The 18,836-nt window shown below is 32.9% G+C and overlaps 1 long non-coding RNA gene across 1 annotated transcript in view; it reads left to right on the forward strand.

The window, feature by feature from the left end:
* The first annotated feature begins 752 nt into the window (after positions 1-752).
* Positions 753-18,836, forward strand: part of LOC149563740 (uncharacterized) — a 41,511-nt gene continuing 23,427 nt past the window's right edge. The window contains exon 1 of the long non-coding RNA XR_016363572.1: positions 753-795. This is a non-coding gene — a long non-coding RNA (uncharacterized LOC149563740). The remainder of the gene's footprint in view (positions 796-18,836) is intronic.

An 18,836-nucleotide genomic window follows, 5' to 3' on the forward strand; every position in this document is an offset into this window, starting at 1 on the left:
GGGATGGGATGCCCCAGTCAATGCGCAGATTCCTTTAGTTCACGTACACAACAAATACATTGTCCTTAAATTCTGTTCATTGGAGTATGGATAATCTCAATTTGTACTATTAAGGATTAATGCAATATTTTGAGAGATTATAGATCGACTAAACAAAAAATGTGGCTATTAATTAGCTCAGGTTTTACTATTGTGACTCCTTTCTTTCTTTTACAGGATGGATTGCCACCAAAAGAGATAATTCATGTAGAGAAGCATTTTTAAGATGGCAGATCTGATCATATGCTTAGGAACTAGATAACCTCTTAAAATCTAGAAGCAATTAGATAAGCTATAGTGTGCCTCTTTACCACTAATATTTCAAGAATAATGTAACAGTTGAACTTCTTAGAGTTGCAGGACTGTTCTTGAAGATATATGAAGTAAAATGTATATCTATTTTATTAGACTAATAAACCTAAGACTTTAATGCAAAGAATAAGATATAACATGATCAATAGCCACACTATTATGTGTTTTTTGCAATTGTCATAGCTATAGTGTTTGTAAATAATCATACCTTTTAATTGCTTTTGGCAAGGCTCCGCTTCCATCAAAGCATGGCTCTTCATGTTTTCCTTGACAAGCCAAGGTTAGTGACAAGAAGATTCAATTTACTAGCCCATCAATTTATATCAACTATAAGAATGGTGCAGAAAATTAAACCTTTATCTCCTTGATAATTGTTGCATTGTGACTTGCAGGAACTAGACGCTAGGTGAAGAAAACAACGACATGTGCCATTTTGCCAATCAGGTTAGTTCCCATCAGGTTAGTTCCCACTACGCTTCTCAAACTGTATTAAATAATATATGTTGGTAATTCAGTATTTTGTGTCACAATTCCATTGATTCTAGATGATTTGTGTGTTTCTATCTTTATATTTGAAATGTGTTATAAACTATGGGTGTGTCTTGTTTTGGAATTTGGACTCAATATCTAGGATATCAGTATGACTAATGCCAAATACCTGAGTAATAATTCATTTGAGTGTTCCAAAGCTTTGAAATAGTTTGGATGCCTAGAACAATTGACGACTCTGTAAGTTCCCTTAGTTTGACTTTCTAGATAGTTAATATCAAGTCACTCATTCTAACATTTGTTTGGTTTGATTTATCAGAGTACTAGAAAATAGAAGGCTGATAGAGCCAGTGCCATCTAAACTTTTCAGCTTGAGACTATGTGAGGTTTCTTTTCCAATCTAATTAAGTAAACAGAACACCTCCAACCATAGTGTGATCGAGTAGTATACTTGTAGATGATATGAATGCCCTCCTCTGCTATAATTAGTTAGATTTAACAAAACTTGTGTAATAACTTTAATTGGCCCTATAGTTTTGTATCACTATTGGTAAATGATGATCGGTTTGAAATTTGAATGAAGCAGGAGGCTACGAAACAACGAGCTCAACAAAACTTTGAAAATATACACAAAGGGAAATCTCCAAGAACAATTGATGGACCTTGAGATTATCTGTTACTAGAGAAACCTATACTAACTTGCTGTAAGTGCATCTTTTTTATTTTCATGAAGAGCACTTGGTTGTGGTTTTGTGTTCTGCCTACTAGGGTTTTTGAAATTGCAGGCTCGGGGACAATCCTGCTTGTGTGGAAAATTTAGAGCTTGTTAGTAGAAAAGTTTGTCAAGGTGAAACCACAAAATTTTTCTATGCAGATAGTTTTAGAACATGTGGGAACAAAACATGCAATGGAGATTTCAGAGAAAATCCTAAGAATTGTGGGGAGAAAACATGCAGGGGAGATTTCAAAGTAAACCCTGAGACTTGTTATTATGTAGTACCTTATGAAGAAAAACTCCAATTTAGAGCTCCCTCTTTTTCTAATTTGAACAATATCTCAACGGTAGAGAAACTAAAGAATTCACTATCCACACAATTGAATTTCTCAAAAGTACCAGTATCAATATGTTGCATGTCATTTGAGGCCCATTACTATCTTGACATAGGAGTGCAACTTTTCCCCTTTGGAAGGAAGCCATTTTTTGAAAGATTTGAAATCATAAGAATTGGTTTTGCTCTTAGCAACAAAATTTATAGCCCACCTGATGAATTTGGCACGTTCTCTTTCACAACAATTTCCCTACTACTTCGGTGGTACAAAACCAAACTGTCTTGTATTCTTTTGTTGCCTAACATTATTGGGGTTGAAAGTGACCCAGTCATTTTTAGCAGGGCTAAGGAGGCAATTAAACTGAGCAAACCCTTTGGTAAATTAGTTTTCTCATGTTCCTATATGTTTCCATTCCTTCAAATGTTATCTTCTGCAATCCAAGTTTTTTCCTTCTCACAAATCTCACTTCTTATTTCTTGATTAGCAACCTGGAAGGGAGATAGTCTAGAGAGCAACCACCCTCCCAAAGTAGATGGTGTTATATGCTTTTCATTTAGCGAGCTCAACAGATGCACCGACTATTTTTCTAAAGATCACAAACTTGGTTCAGGTGGCTATGACATGGTAACTTAAACAACCAATTATATGTTCTATAAACACTTTTAATATTCCATATTATCAATACTGAGGAGTCTTAACTATTTAACATACCTCATTAAGGCAGTATAATATTTAAATATTATTGTGTAATGAGGTGACTTAAGAGCTTTGCTTGTGATGCTGAAGAAAGAACAAAATCAAAGACTTGTAAAAGGCAATAGAGAGCTTAATATGAGAATGGGTAATGAGATTACACACCTGAAAATGGATGTTGTAAGTAGTTTCAACATAACTCAAAATCTTAATTTGTAACTAAAATACAGAGCAGTGGCTGAGAAACATCACAATCAAAATTCTCACAATGAGAATTTGACAGTTTGGTTTGAATAAACTTCTAATCTTGAGATAATTTACATTGATCCAAAAAGAGGGTCACAATGATAAGATGCTAAAGTTGCCAATTATACAAAACAATAGAGATTAATTATAACTATGTTCTTATTTCTAAATTTAAATCTGTGCAAATTTTTAACATGAAAATTGAATCTAGAGATAAGAACATAATAATAGAGAATAATTTTAAGAATTTATGAGGGTTTGAATGATTTTTATTTTGCTTTACCTACTTGTAGTATCATGGAACTTACATGGATACCAACATCAACATTAGCCGCACACATAGAATCACCTCGGACCACCTAACTAATGTCAGGCAATGACACATAGAATCACAGAATGAAATGGACAAACATAAGTGGACATAGAGATGAAAGACTACAATATGCAATGGGTTTCTCCATCCTCTTTAGCTACCCCTCGACGAAGGTAGATGGGGCACTATAGCTTTGAGTGACCATTGGCTTTGGTCCCTTGCTCGCTTCCGACCAGCCTGCTTGCTCCAACCTTTTATAGTTTAGTTTGAATAATAGGGACACTTAATGATGTGAGCCATGTGGTGGCCATAAAGAGGGCCAAGAAAGGATCTCTGCAAGTGCAGGGTGCGGTGGAATTCAAAAATGAAATTGAAGTGCTCTCATGCATTCACCATGAGAACTTGGTTAGGCTTATTGGCTTTTTCTTTAGGGATGGATAACACATGCTTGTCTATGATTACATGCCAAATGGATCTCTTGTTAATTATCTATTTGGTTATTTAGTCCATATGACTCCAGAACATCCCTGATATAGTTCATATAACTCTGTAACATCCTTGATTTAGTTCACCTATGCAAACCTATCTTCGATTTAGTTCACCTGCACAAACCTATTGGCAGTATACTCACCCCAAGTGCTAGTGCATATACTTTTAGCTTTTTTTTTTGTTATGACTTGAGTTGGTCAAAATTTCAACCAACTTGGGAAAACTTAGGAAATTTTTGACCAACGTGAAGATGAAAATAAAAAAAAAGATGATATCATAGCTTTGGTTGAAAATTTTGGTAGAAAAACAAGTGCAAATGTACTAGTCGGTGCAATGTTAGTATTATCTATCAACCAAAAAATTCTATGAACCGTGGATTCACTTTCCTTACCAGGACCCATTGTAGTGTTATACCACTAGATGATGGACTTTGCATTTGTTAATATTGCTCCATCTTTGTACTTTAGTTCTTCACGAGCTAAAGCTCTTTTGATGCATGCACTTGCACCATTGTGCTCTCCCTTTTCCATGACCAACCAATGTGAAATTTCACATATATTGATTTCTAGACAACCTGTGCATCCCGCTCAACCAATAAAACATTTGAATTTTTTTGAATTGAGATGTGCAATTGTTTGACCAAATAATGTGCTAGTGATATGGTATCCCCCTATTAGCCAAATCTCAATAAAATAGTTGAAACAAACCATGTACAAACTCCATAGAATGTGATCAATCATTGTTGATGTAAAAATGGTACTCCCTCAATATCTTCATGTCATCCTTTCTACTTGTTGTTGGAATCCTTTAGGATAATTGAGAGGGGGAGGGTGAATCAGTTATCCAAGCTCTAGATGTACAAATAATTTTTTTCATAGCTTAGTGAACTCATATCCATAAAACATTTCATTATGAATGCATCTATTAGATTATGCAATCACTCAAACTTGTAGGTTACTGTCGAATCAATTTGCAGAAATGTAAACATGAAACATAACATATTCAATAGCACATTTGACACAATGATTTAATGTGGAAACCCAAGTAATATGCTACTCATTCTCACTCTTCTGAAATGATGCCCTATGAAAGGCCAACCTTTTTAGAGGTTACAATGCACACTGTTAAATATGACTTGGTTAAAAAATTTTAATCACCCTGTTAGGAGTGAGCCTTGTTAAAGGATATTAGATCATTCACTGAGAATGTCACCCAGTTAAAGGATTTACAAATGACTATTAGGTCAACCTGAATCCAAAAGATTTACCCTAGACTGATACAATGATTAGAGAGTAACAATAAGGCTTGATTTGATGACAACTTACAACACACTTGCAGATTAAAGATCTCTATTTTAGTCTTCCATTATGCTTTGTTTTCATACACTTCAGCTCTAATAGCTTGTTCACCCCTCAAGCATCCATACCCTTAAGCCTTCTTGCTTTGCTTGCTAATGCAGTCTCTTCTCTTAGGTCACTAAATGAAGCAATGCCCTAGACTCCTTGTCTTCCTTAGGTTCTTGCATATGACAACCCTTGCTTCTGACCAGCCATCTCTATAAATAGAGAATCAAGATCTTTTGTCATTCATCCTTCATTGTCCATTTTACGGTTAGGTCAAATTAGGTAGGATTCAATGAATGTAACACTCATTTCATTTCATTCCTTTCTAGAAACTTCTCTTTTAATTCTCTTTAAATTCACCCTTAAAAAAATTCACCATGAATTTTGTGCCACCAACTCATCAACCTTATCTTCCATAAGTTTCACATAATCCAAGAAATCAAACTTATCAGCTCAGATTCATGAAATTCTCGATCTTTCTCATAATGTTGACACTCAACATTAACTGACTTTTGATGCTCAACACATATTGTATTTATTGACATCCACTATCAAAACTCTCAGCACAAACTAAAGTTTACTGGTGCTCAACATCAACTAAACTTTACTCAATTTACATTATTTCACTTAGCTTACATTGAAATTGACTTTTCTCAACTCCAACTAATTTTTTTCTCGACTTGCACTAACTTTTCTTAGCACCTACTATCCACTCGGTCAAGCTTGGTAGACAAACTCTATTTAACTTGTTCTTCTAGAATTACTCAGTGTAATTCAACCTTTGCAACCTTAAGTAGATTATCAATGCACTATAATATCACTATCTTAACTAATTCTTGTACTCTTTTTCATATCATAACTCAACCTTTCCTCTAGGTGCTATTGTTACCTCATTTGCTATGATTATTTTAGCGGCAAATCTTCACCATTTGGCAATCCTATCTCATGGGTTGATCGTCATTTGGCCATGAATAGTGTATGTAATGTAGGTCAACCATGTTATCAAATATTTATTAGATTTGGGTCCAACACCCATGGTAGTTGCCCATTAGTTATCACATGATTGGTCAAAAATATTAGTCCAATCGCCAATGTAATATACATTTTGGATACATTTATTTTAAACATTTCACCATCCTTTGCATGTTGTTTCTTATTAGCCAACGTTCTTTCACCATTACTACAACCAAATAATTTTCCCTTGGTTTGGGCGTCGCCTACCATTTTTTTGACGTGTGTCGACCACCATCCCTATTTAGCCAACTATTTCTTATTGTGGGCTTACATAGGAAGGTGAGTTTTGCCTACATTTGACATTCCCACTTTTAAATCCCATGTAATTTGCCAATCTTAATTGGACTACAAGATATTATTATTCTACACAATTTACTCTTTTTTGGTATGGAGACTAGCATTTCTTATCACTGTCGAAGTTTCATAGTGCTAAATGCATTGCCCATTGACTCGTGGACCGTGGTTTTCGTAAAAGGCAAATAATTTTTAATTCATTTTTTATGTCGATAGTGGTACTGGTATTGGTTATTTTTTCAGTTTTACTATCTAGTGTCCACTAGTGACTGGACATCTCACATGCTAAGATAGCCTATAGGTTTACAAATTTTGTTGGGTAGTACCATAGATTGTAGTACTGTAGTAGTAGTACCCTTTTTATGAGAATGACTCATATTATTATTATATGTAGTCTAAGTAGTCTACTATCACTGTTCATAGTCTTTGACTTGTCATTGTTTGAGTCTTTTGTTCAACAACTAAGTTGATTTATTTTTTGCAACCTTTATCAGTTTGCAATGTCAAACAAGAGGGGTAACATGGGTTCTAGTAGGATCCTTGAAAGCCAAGAGAGGCCACCATTACCAAAACACAAAACCATATCAACATATTTTGGTGGTGGAAATGTTGGCAACTTAGAATAATCACAAGTTAGATCTCCAGTGCTTATTGAAAAAGGAGATTCATCACAAGTTGGAGACCATATTCAAGAAGTTCAAGTTGGTGAACTTGATATCTCAGTCAAGGAAGAATTTGAACATGATTTGGAGGCACTTCCCCTGAGTATGGAGTCACAAAATGATATTATAGAGTTGGAGTTGGTTGATGACCATTCAGGTGAGAAAACCAAAAGTGATTCTATAAATCATGTTCATGCAATAAAGAGGAAAAGGAAACTAGAATAAAAAAAAGATCGATCTTGTTGGGATCTATCCAAAAGAAATTTTCAATTAGAATGGGTGGAAAAGTACTAGTTCATTGAACTAGTGGCTAATCCAATTGATGGTGAGCCTCCTATAGAATGTAGATGTAAGATTTTCATAGAGATAATAAAGAAGGACAAGAGGTTGCAACTTAAACTTGATATCATGGAAAAGCATGCCAGTAAAGTTTACAAAAAGGAAACTATAGATGGAGTTGAAAAATTTGTGCTAACTTCGAAAACAAAAAACAACTATTTGCATATTAGGAATGCCAAAATATATGAGTTACACAAGTAAGCGTTTTGCAGTAAAAGGTTCCATTGAATATTTCATTGGGAAAGCAATGGAAGTGCAAAATATGGAAAAAGTAGTTCAATTGTGTTCTTTTATATTTTGAGTAGAGGACATCCTATGAAAAACTACCCTTTAATTATTGCCTTATTGCACTTTTTTAAAGTTTGAAACTATCTGAACAATCGTTGGTCAGTAAACAACAGGTGGGAATGGGCTAGATGTCTTACATAGGTTGAAAAAGAAGATATGAAGGAAAAAATAAAACACATTTCATTGTGTCTAGATGAAGTTACAACAATTGATAATACTTCTTGGGTGTGTATGCATGTTTATGCTATAAACGATCTTTTTTGTCAACCCTTTCTCCTATCTATTGCTAAATTGAATTGTAGTGTGAGAGCTAAAAATTTATATGATTTATTAAAGAGTACTCTAATTGGATGTGGAGGTTTGGATAACATGGAGATTGCCAAAAAGTTGGTGTGTGTTGGAGCGGATGGAGCTTCAGTTATGCATAAAACTAGTCTTTGCAAATAGATCAAGAATGATTTGGCACCCTACACTATTCCAATTGAATGAATCTAGCTTTTGGAATTGTCAACAATTTTGGTTGTGTAAGTAAAGTGGAATCTCTAATCAAAGAGATTTACTAATACTTTTGTCGAAGTCCAAAATGAGTCTGAGAATTTCAACACTTTGCTAAAGAACTTACTGATGGGAGGAAGCTTCTTAAAGACAATGATACCAAATGGATCTCTTTGGATGGACCAATACATCGAGTATTCTTTGAATATCTGCCATTGCTTTGACTAATCCACTTTGTGCGAGATAGATTCCCTTGGCTATATTCAAGTCTAACTAATGTTAAGATACTCTTAACTTTAGTAGCTATTCTCCCCATGCTATAGGATATGATAAATATTATGAAAAAGGTTCAACAAAGAGCTATGTACATTGTAGAATATAATAAGTTGCATAAAATGATATGTAATATCCTAGATACTCTATATCGATTACTACCATTAGATGAATCAAAGTTTGCAAACTAGATATAAATCACATATTTGAACAATCCTATAAACTTTTTACATATTGGTGCAAACAATGAGGTATGTGCTAGGGTATGTGGAGTTGACATGCCAATGCAATACTATGCTCGCATCAACCCCGACGAAGCATGAAGCAAAATAGAATCAGAACCAGAGCAGGTATTTTTATGTGTTACAAGTGAAGACTCCAAGAAGATCAAAGACTCCATGCTTGAAGCTGTCAAGCGAGTTTGCTACAATCTCCTGTTAAAAATTAGATTCAAATTCCCTCCAGAGGAACTACTCAAAGTAATATCAATTTTGTTCCCTCAATATTGGTCTCTAAATTGTTCGATTGATTTTTGAAGAAGGATGACAACTTTGATTCAACATTTTTGAAAACCTAAAGTAATCAATAAAGTAACTATAAATTGAATTTTAGATGAATCTCGATTGAGAGATCAATCATATTCTTTTGCAAATATAATGAGGGAACAATATGATCTTATGGAGAATCCAAATGAAGAGGGAGCGGTAAAAAAACTTTGGAAAAACCTTGGTGAGAGCAATTGGTTGAGAGAGTCAATGCCAAAATATTTCAAGCTTATCGATTTATGTTTGACAATGTTATTGGGTTTAGTGGAGGATGAGAGAGTTTTCAATACTTTGGGCTTCTTGAAGTCAAAGGTTAGAAACAAATTAGACAAAAATTTGGATAATTGTTTGAGGCTCTATAATTCTAGGTATGAGGTAGATAGTTTCCCTTATGATAGGGCTCTCAACATTTGGAGAAACAAATTTCAAAGAAGTAGGATGACCAACATTTCAAATCCAAGTGGTAGTAGCAGTGGTGGTTGTAGTGGTTCATGTATTGATATTGGTAGCAATGAAGATGATGTTGACTTTGACATGCATAATGAAATTGATAGTGAATCTGAAAAAAATACAACAAACAATGAAATGTTATATGCAATAAATGAGAAGGATTCTGATGATAGTGATATTGAACCAGTCCAGGTGGAGTGATAACTATAGTAGCTTCTCAACTTCAAGTTCTAACTTTTGCACGAGTCAAGTAGTAGGCTAGTAGCTCTGATCTAAGAATCTATCTACTAATTAATTATGTTTGTAGAAGTTAATTTATAGGCTTTATTCACTATCCTTTTATAGATTTTCATTGAAACTAGTTTTTTCTTATAGAGTCTACACATGTTGAGATTTTCATTGATTGTATTTTTTAAACATGTTGAGATTTTCATTGATTCTAGTTTTAATACAATAGTAAATGTTGAACTTGAGATTTTCATTCATTCTAGTTTTTAGACATTTTTACTTTTAGATTTTCAATGATTCTAGTTTCTTTAAGAAATTCTAACTTAATGCATTTAACAGAATAAGCTTTATTTTAAAAAAATTGTATTATAATTTATAATTATAAATAAGCCTGTAACATAATACATTTAACAATTACAAACAATTACAAACCTTTGCAAATGACTCAATGTCAAATGACCCTGAATTCCCTTTTACAAATACAAGGGAGCAACAATAGCTATAGGTCAGTTTGTAATTGTATATATAATCAAATTATTACTATATAATACATTATGTGTGTACAATCACATTGCCAATTGTACAATTTCTTCAAGTAGGAGTAGAGAAATTTTTCCTATCTTCTCTGTGTAGTAATAGTATGCTAGTGCCTAACTGTCCAACTATCCTAATATGTTGGCTCTTGATTTTTATAACAATTAACATTAAACAAAGTTGAAATTAAATCTAAAATTTGAAATTAAAGAGCAACAAGCAACAAAACTACTATAGTACTATCACTTACTAAGTTGTTACTTCTTAGTGTTATCAATTATGAATGCCATTGACAACAATAGTAATAGTTTGAGAAGATGACCCAGTGCCAATGATGTTCTTTAGGGCACTCCATTCTGCATCATTTGGAAGCTCTATTTATTTGAGGTTGTAGCTAAATAGTTGCAACCTCGTCAACAATGAATACTTTAAAAAGATAGTTTTACATGAATCGAGGAATTTATCTATAAATGCATTCATTATTGATAGTTTTTTGATGCAACTTGCAATTCTTTTTGGAGTGGTTTCCTCAGGCAAGTTGCCTAAATTTGAATTCATGGTATTCTAAAACTTTTTCATGTAATCTTCTTTTCCAATGAATTTTTCATCTGAGTAAGATGGATTTGGTAATCCAACATTTAGCAAGTTCAGTATGCTGTGACTCATCTTCATCAAGTTTTTGGAAGGAGATTTGAGAGCTACATCTATTTTTATTACTTGTTCACAATTGTGATAGACAAAAAAGGTCATTATAGAGGCATCCAAGTGGTTGTTTATTCCTTGGTTTGCCAAATCCATGTCATTGAATCTCTGTACTTTATTCAAGATTTTTTTATCAAGATTTTTTAAAGAATTGGTGAAGATTCTTCTTTTACCCTCAACATCTTTTTTAATTTTTTTTCAGACAAGTTTGAGATTGCTATTTAAATCAAGCCATTCAAACAAACTATCATTGTTCTTCATTATTTTGTCCCAATTTTCTTGTTTGATAAGCTTAACCATGTTTATTATAGTATCCTTGACATGATGGTCTATGGAAGATGTCATTATATTTTGTGCAATTACATTCTCTATCTTTTTCTTCATTTCAGACATATCTATTTTACCCTTTTTCTATATTTTCTCTAGTTACCCTTGTTAATTAGTTGCTTTCTTCCTCTCATCCTCCAATTTCTTCTTCAAATCTTGAATTTTCTTTGTAGTAGTTACCTCTTTTTTCTTCTCATCCTCAAGTTCCCCTTTCAAATCATGGGCTTTCTTCATAGTGGACTCCTCCTTTTTCTTCACATTGTCCAATTATTTCTTCAAATCATGGAGTGTTTGAGTAGACTCCTCTTTTTTTATGTTCTCCAATTCCTTCTTCAAATCTAGGATTTTCTTTGCAGTTGACTCCTCTTTTTTCTTTGCATTCTCCAATTCCTTCTTCATATGGTGGATTGTGTTACTGTTTGTAGTAGCACTAGACTCTGTTTTCTTTGCATTCTCTAATTCCTTCTTCAAATCAAGGATATTTGTTACAGTTGGCTCCTCTTTTTTCTTCATATTCTCCAATTGCTTCTTCAAATTGTGGATTGTGTTTGCACTAGACTTCTCTTTTTTCTTCTCATTCCCCAATTCTTTCTGTAAATTATTAATTATCCTTGCCTTAGACTCCTATTTTTTCTTTTCATTCTCCAATTCAATCTTCAAATTATTATTTTCTTTGACAACAAAGTCTAGGTCAGTTTTCAATTTATTATCGATCTGTGCACTACTCTCTACAGACTTGAACAAGTGTATAGTAGAGGCTTTTTCATGCTGAATTCTTTGTTTGTACTCATCCAATTCTTTAGTCAAATATTCTAATTTTTCATTCATCTTTTCTTGCTGGACAATTGCCTCTATAGGAGAAGAATTCTTTATTTTGTTTTGTAATTCTTTGAACTTATTATCTACCGCTTTCTCCTTGGCCTTTACATTATCAAAGTCTACCTATAACTTTTCTATTTACTTTGTATGCCTTTTGTTTTTCCTCTTCGATTTCAGAAGTGTAGAGTAGACCATTTTGTTGCTCACTTTTAATATATTGATTTTGTCAATATTTTTCACTTTTGACAAATCCATTTGAAGATGGGTAACTTGTACATTGTTATGATTTATTACATTTTTTGGTAGATTATTATCTCTAGCTAGGAGCATAATGGCCATGAAGTTCATCATTTTGGTGTTTGGATCATATGTTGGAAATATACTGTTAGTAGATCTTTGACATTCATCAACTGCATCACTTTTCAAAGTCTTCATAATTTGCCTATTTCTTTTCCTTGTCTGATCAAACTTCGATGCAAACTCCTTCAAACTAAAATCTGGGTTTGCTGACACAATTGAGTGTTTAAAAGGTGAATTATCAGTTGTATTTTTGTATGCTCCTCCAATTCTAATTAAACTTACTCCACCTACAATTATATTTTGAGGATTGCCAACATATCAAAGATGGCCCATTCCAAAGCCTAGCATTTTAGGACTATTTTTAGGGTTTTGTACAGAAGCTACTGGTGCATACATTGGTGAAGTAACCACTGACATTGTTTGCATTATAATTGTCATAACTTTTTTCTTTTTTGCACAAGGTTCATCCATGCTAGTGCTAGTGCCAGTGGGATCAACTACAATTGGATTTGAAGATTTAACAAATAGTGTGTTGGGATGACCTTTTGAAGCAAAAGTATAATATTTTTTTCCCTTTCTAGATGAATCATCTTCAATCTCATCGAAGAGTCTAATGATTGGTTTACTTTCTCTTTTGGGTGGGTTTGGTAGTGGAACTGGATTCTAGACCCCTTCACCACTTGCACCAATGGGTCCTATACCTGCATAACCCATTTTTTGTATCATAGTTGCCCCTTTACTATATGTTTGTTGAATAGAATCAATCATTTGAAGATTAACAATATGTCTACCCTTGGTTGAACTAGAGTCCTGAATACCTTGAATGTCTCCATCAGACTCAAGGTCCTTCTATCTTTGAATATCACTATCACTAGAATTGCCAAAATCGTATAGTATAGTTGGATGCTCTTTATTCTAGTAATTGTTGAAAAGTTCATCCTCCTCAATTCCATCAAAATATTTTGATGTCTTTGGTTCACCCAAATTTTGTCTCATTTTCCAAAAATTACTCATCTTGGTTTGACACCACAATTCATATACACATGCCTCTTTAGTTGCTTTCGGCATAGAACTCTTAGAAGGTTGAAATTCTTTCTTGTAGAAATTTAAGTATGTCAGAGGCTTTGATTTGTGTGACTTTGATATGTGCAATACGAAAATTTGGGATGACAATTCTTGCATTGAAATATTATTCTCTATTGCATGTTTCTCCATCTCTTTCTTAACCTTATCCCATGAATCCTTGTTTTTAATTTTTTTTATCAATGAAATCTCTTGATGTTGATATTTTCTTGCAGAGTTCTAATGGCAATCAATCTTATTTTTATTATGTTCAGTGAATCATAATTCCAGTGACTAACACAATCAAAGTCAAAACAAGTTACCAATTCATTTGCCACTTTGAAAGCCTTTCTCTCAAATGTGAGGCCTCCAATTGCAAAAGGCAAGGAAGGAAATATCAATTTCTTTTGTTGTCCAGTGAAAAGTTCATCTGCACTCTCCATCTATTGTACATATTCCAGTGTAAAAACCCTTTCTATAACATGCATTGGAATTTTGCATGGTTCAATCGTTGAACCATAAAACCATAAGACAGTGTACTCTTCCATGAAGAACTAGTTAGCCAATTGAATTTGACTTACCATTTGAATGCAATCTTTACAAGACATGGGAAATCTAGGCATCAAAGTGCCTATGATTTTTTGGTAAATAGGTGCCAAAAAGAAATCTACAAAATGGTTGTAGTTATTATTGTTATTAGTCATCCTCATCTTATGTGTCCACTCATATACTAGACTTGGAGTCTCTGAATTCTTCTAAGTTTTCTCATCAAACTTATAGACCTCAATATCAAGCTTGTTGTTCTCTATCTCAAATGTTGGGTGATGCTTTGCTAAAAGAAGGTAGCACAAGTAACTTGTTAACCTAAATATCTTCATCTTTCCTATAGTTGTACTTTATTTAATCATTAGTAATTGTTGTTGCATAGATTTTACAATGTGCTGAACAAAATTATATCTTACATCTACCTTCTCAACTGACTGAGCTCAACAATGGATATTATAAATCATTTCAAGAACACTGGCCCCTACTTCCTTATTATTGTCCAATCCCAGAGAAAATGATAACAAATAAATAGTATTCTAAACCCATGGCACAAAAATATCACACTGATAAGGAGGCTTATAGTCTATGTCGAGTGTAACATTAACACTAGTAGATGGCTCTGAGTTTATTAAACCCTTAATATATGAATCTTGAAAAACTCTTTCCAGTTTGTCATAATCATGTGCTAGTTTATCCAAGTCAATGCATTCATTAAAGCTTTATGGTTTAAACCCTAGCCCTAGGTCTAATAGAGTGAAAAATCCACTCTTAGTTATGGATAAAATTTTCTCCTGAGTGTTTTTGTTTACAATTTACTTTCTATTTTCATCATAATTCTAAGTACATAGCATTACAATTTTAGGGCAAGGGAATACTTCGAGTGCAACGAGGTTTGCTAATCCATTAACCAAAGCAACTAATTCATTTGTATGTGCATGAATACTATGGTTATATTTGTAATAATTTCTCCCCTTTTGTGGATCTTTGCACTTATTAAACAATGAATGTCTAATTCTCACGATTCCAAAATCTCCATGGATAATAAGAAAAAAAAATCATGACATTCATCGGTGAAGCTTGGGGTTTGTACCACTTGCCTGAGTTCTATAATATCTTTCTTTTCCTTTATGAATGCACTTGCACTAGAGGTTTTTGACTTCTTTTTTCCCATGCCTACTATTGGTTATTATAAAAAATTCTTCTTCAAGCTCTATTTAAAAAAAATTGTAAAGTGTAAACCTAAGACAATAAAAATCAAGATTTCTATTACTACAAATTGCAATGAATTTTTTTTTTTATAATTTAAATACCTAGAATTGAGATTTGAGATTTGACAATACTGGTGCTAGAAGATACTCAGATAATTGGTGTTGTCCTGTGATAATCAAGTTTCACACTTTCAGTTTTCAGAACACAAAATGGAATTCAGCCAGTCTTTGAAAAGTTGAAATTTGAAAAGCCTATTGTATTGGAGTCTCGACTTGGAGAACTTTCAACTTCATATTCTAAAAACATAAAAGGTAAATAGTTAAAAGTTAAAATGTAAGTATTAAGTAATTAATGGTTTTAGGTACTTTACTAATACTATGTACAATGTACATGTAAATGACATAAAAACTCAATAATGTAGTAATGTAAATAACTATAATAATAAAATTAAAAAAAGTATTACATTAATATATTAGAATTTTGAAATTTGTTCATTTTAAATAAATAAATAAATAAAAATTGAACTTAATTATCGATATGATTATTTGGGTCATTTTGTGGAATGCTATAGCTATTGTCAAGAGTCATCCAGAATTGTGATACTTGTCAAGGACACATCTCATGATTTTGGATGTTTCTTGACAATAGTGATAGTAGACCCAAAATTTACCTGAAATTCATCTTGGGCTATTGGCGTTGATCTATTTTTTACTTAACAATCACAACATCACCGTTGGTCGATTTGGGATTAAGTAATAATTTTTTTAAAAGACTAAACATAATAATTATTAATATTAATAGAGTCATGACACTTAGTTGAGCTTTGCAATGACTGGACACATGTCACGATTATGGATCAATCTAAGCACATGGGAAAACATTCCCCAAATTGGCTCAAAATTCATCTCGAGCCATCGATCTTTCTTTTAGTCACAATTGGGAGTTGGGAGTTGCCAAGTTAGATATAACTATAACTTATAAGAAAGAATCTTTGACTACATGTGTCTTGATTTTGGGTAGAAATTGAATTTAACTTCAATCTTTTAAAATTTGGCTCGAAATAGAGCTGTGGTCATTGATCTATCATTCATTGAATGGTCCAGATCGAATTGTGAATCGATAAAACTTAAACCTTTCGAATAACTAATATTAATTATTTTAACAAGGTTCAATAGCAACTAAGTTCATGGCAAAAAATTGTTAGAATTAGTAAAAAAATTGATTTAAAAAAATATTAGCATGAAAAGAATTTAAATAGCATATTAATTAATATAGAGAAAAATATTGAAATAAATATTGTTAAATAAATTGTTATTAATTATTATTATTTTATTTTTAAGTTTGAGCATGTCAAAATATGATGTTAATTTAATTATTTATATAAAATATTATATATCTAATATAATTTATAATAATTATTATAATAGTTATAATATAATATAAATAAAGGATTTTCTTTTCTATCGTAAACTTTTTATTGTAAAGATGATATGAAAAATTCAATGAAGATGTATTAAATTTTATAAAATAAAATTAATGCAAGATATTGATGGAATTACAAGTAGGAAAGGTGAACTACTGAGAGAGGGCAGTGGGGGGGTGAATTAGTATTTAAAACATGAAACCATACAACTTTTCACCACTCATCCATCTCATGCATTCAATAGATAAACTTGAAATAACATATAGAGTATAAACATCTAAAACATGTAAATACATAAGCAATCACACATTTGACATCTAATATGATTACCCAGAAACCCTCCAAATGAGAAGGTAAAATTGGGGTGGAGATGATGCCTACAATTCTTCACTATTGCAGCAAGAAAGTGTCACCGATTAAGGTTACAATGAATTGACTATGAGATATGATTTGTCCTGTGAGAGGCCTACCCTATTAAAGGCTTACAAGGACTGTTAAGTCCCACCTTGTTAGAGGATTTCAACATGCTATTAGAAGTGTGCCTGGCTAAAGGACTTCAGAACATCCACTTGGAATGTCACCTTCTTTACAACAGTTTGTTAGGACTACTCCGCTTAGAAGATTTAACCAAAATCACCTATTAGGATGTTTCAACATAGATCTTGTGATTAGCTCTAGTAGCCTAATTAAAGATCAAATCCATACTATGTCCTTCTTAATCCTCTTTGATCTAATATGTCAATGCTGTGTCCTCTATCCTTTGTTCTTCTCAAATTGATTATGCAATTCACTCTCTTACACCTTCTAAATCTCCATGCAAACTTCATTGTTCTCTACCTTCAATTTCTTATGCACTGACACATATATTGAAGTTTAGGGTTTCATTCTCCTTAAGAAGGCTAGGGGACTTAGGGTTTGGTATGAAAGACTTAGGGTTTGGTATGAATCTACGACTGAGATTCATCCATTTTTTTGCTTAATCTTTCCCTTTTTCTAATTGGCTACATGTAATTTCATAAGGAATCCGCATATAGATTTGCTCTTATTTTCAAAAGATTGCATTCTGTCTTTAGGTTGGCTGAAAAATGGTTTGCATAGTTGTTTGTGCAATTTCAAACAACCATGTCAAATTTGTGTTACTCAGTACATAATGTTACTGATGCTCAACACATACTAAAATTCTATCTCTGACTCAGCACCTGAACTGCTCAACATCTATTTTTTGCTCAACACTTGAATCACTCAACATGTATTGTTTGCTCAACACTTAATTGACTTGGCACATGAGTGACTCGAAACTCATTGCAACTTGGCATAGTCTATATTTACATACTATACTTGGCATATATTACAAGTTTGGCATGAACTTAATAAATGACTTAAGTGTGTTCACACTCAAATGTCAAAATCAATCTAAGATCAACAATCTCCCCTTTGACATGAGTGTCAAAAACACTTAACTATACATAAAAAATCTATTCTTCTCAATTATAATATATTTGCAACTCAACATATATGAAACTTCAAAATTTTCAAAATTCTATAATAGACTATATGCCTCAAAATTTATAACTCCCCCTAACTTAATGTGCCTGTATTAACCAAAAAATCTGTTCTCCATTTCGAGTAAATCTGTCTCTTGCTGATAATCCTTGTCTTTAAATATGTTGATACTCTTTATCTGATATGCTCAATTTTTTTTCTTCTCTATTTACCCCCTTTGTGGTTTCTCCCCTTGTGGTTTGTTTCTCCCCCTTGCTTATTAATCTACCCCTTTCTTATTTTTCTCCCTTACATGTATTTGTCTTATATCCTCCCCCTTTGCATATTATCTCCCCCGTTTCATATCATCTCCTCCTTTTTGACACTTATGTCAAAGGGTCTATGCAGAGATGGTGCATTTCTCCAAAAAAATTTTGTGGACATCCATTATGATTTTCAGAGTAGCCTCCCAATGATCACATGCAACATCAAGTGAATTGATTTGGATGGCTATGAAATGTCCCCTTTTCTGATTTGATATGGTATTTCACACCTCTAATCAGATTTTCAAAATCAAACAACTGATATCACAAAGATCCTCCAAATTTCTCAAGAAACCCCAAATCGGGTATGCCAGAAATGGTGCCAAAAGCTTCACAGCTTCACCTATTATTAATAAATCTGAAAGTGGAAATTTTTACAAAAATTTCAGCAGCATAACAACCTACAAAATGAAATTTCCAGATCTATATAGCCTTTACACAACAGCTCACGAATGTAGGACAAAAACTATGCTCATCGGGCTCCCGAAATTAACACAAAATGCCCGGAAACACCACAAAAACACTAATAAACTATCTCAGAAGTTTA

Source organism: Cupressus sempervirens, chromosome 4 (genome assembly GCF_028749045.1).
Source record: "Cupressus sempervirens isolate cs-2001-9-10 chromosome 4, ASM2874904v1, whole genome shotgun sequence".
Lineage (NCBI taxonomy): Eukaryota > Viridiplantae > Streptophyta > Pinopsida > Cupressales > Cupressaceae > Cupressus > Cupressus sempervirens.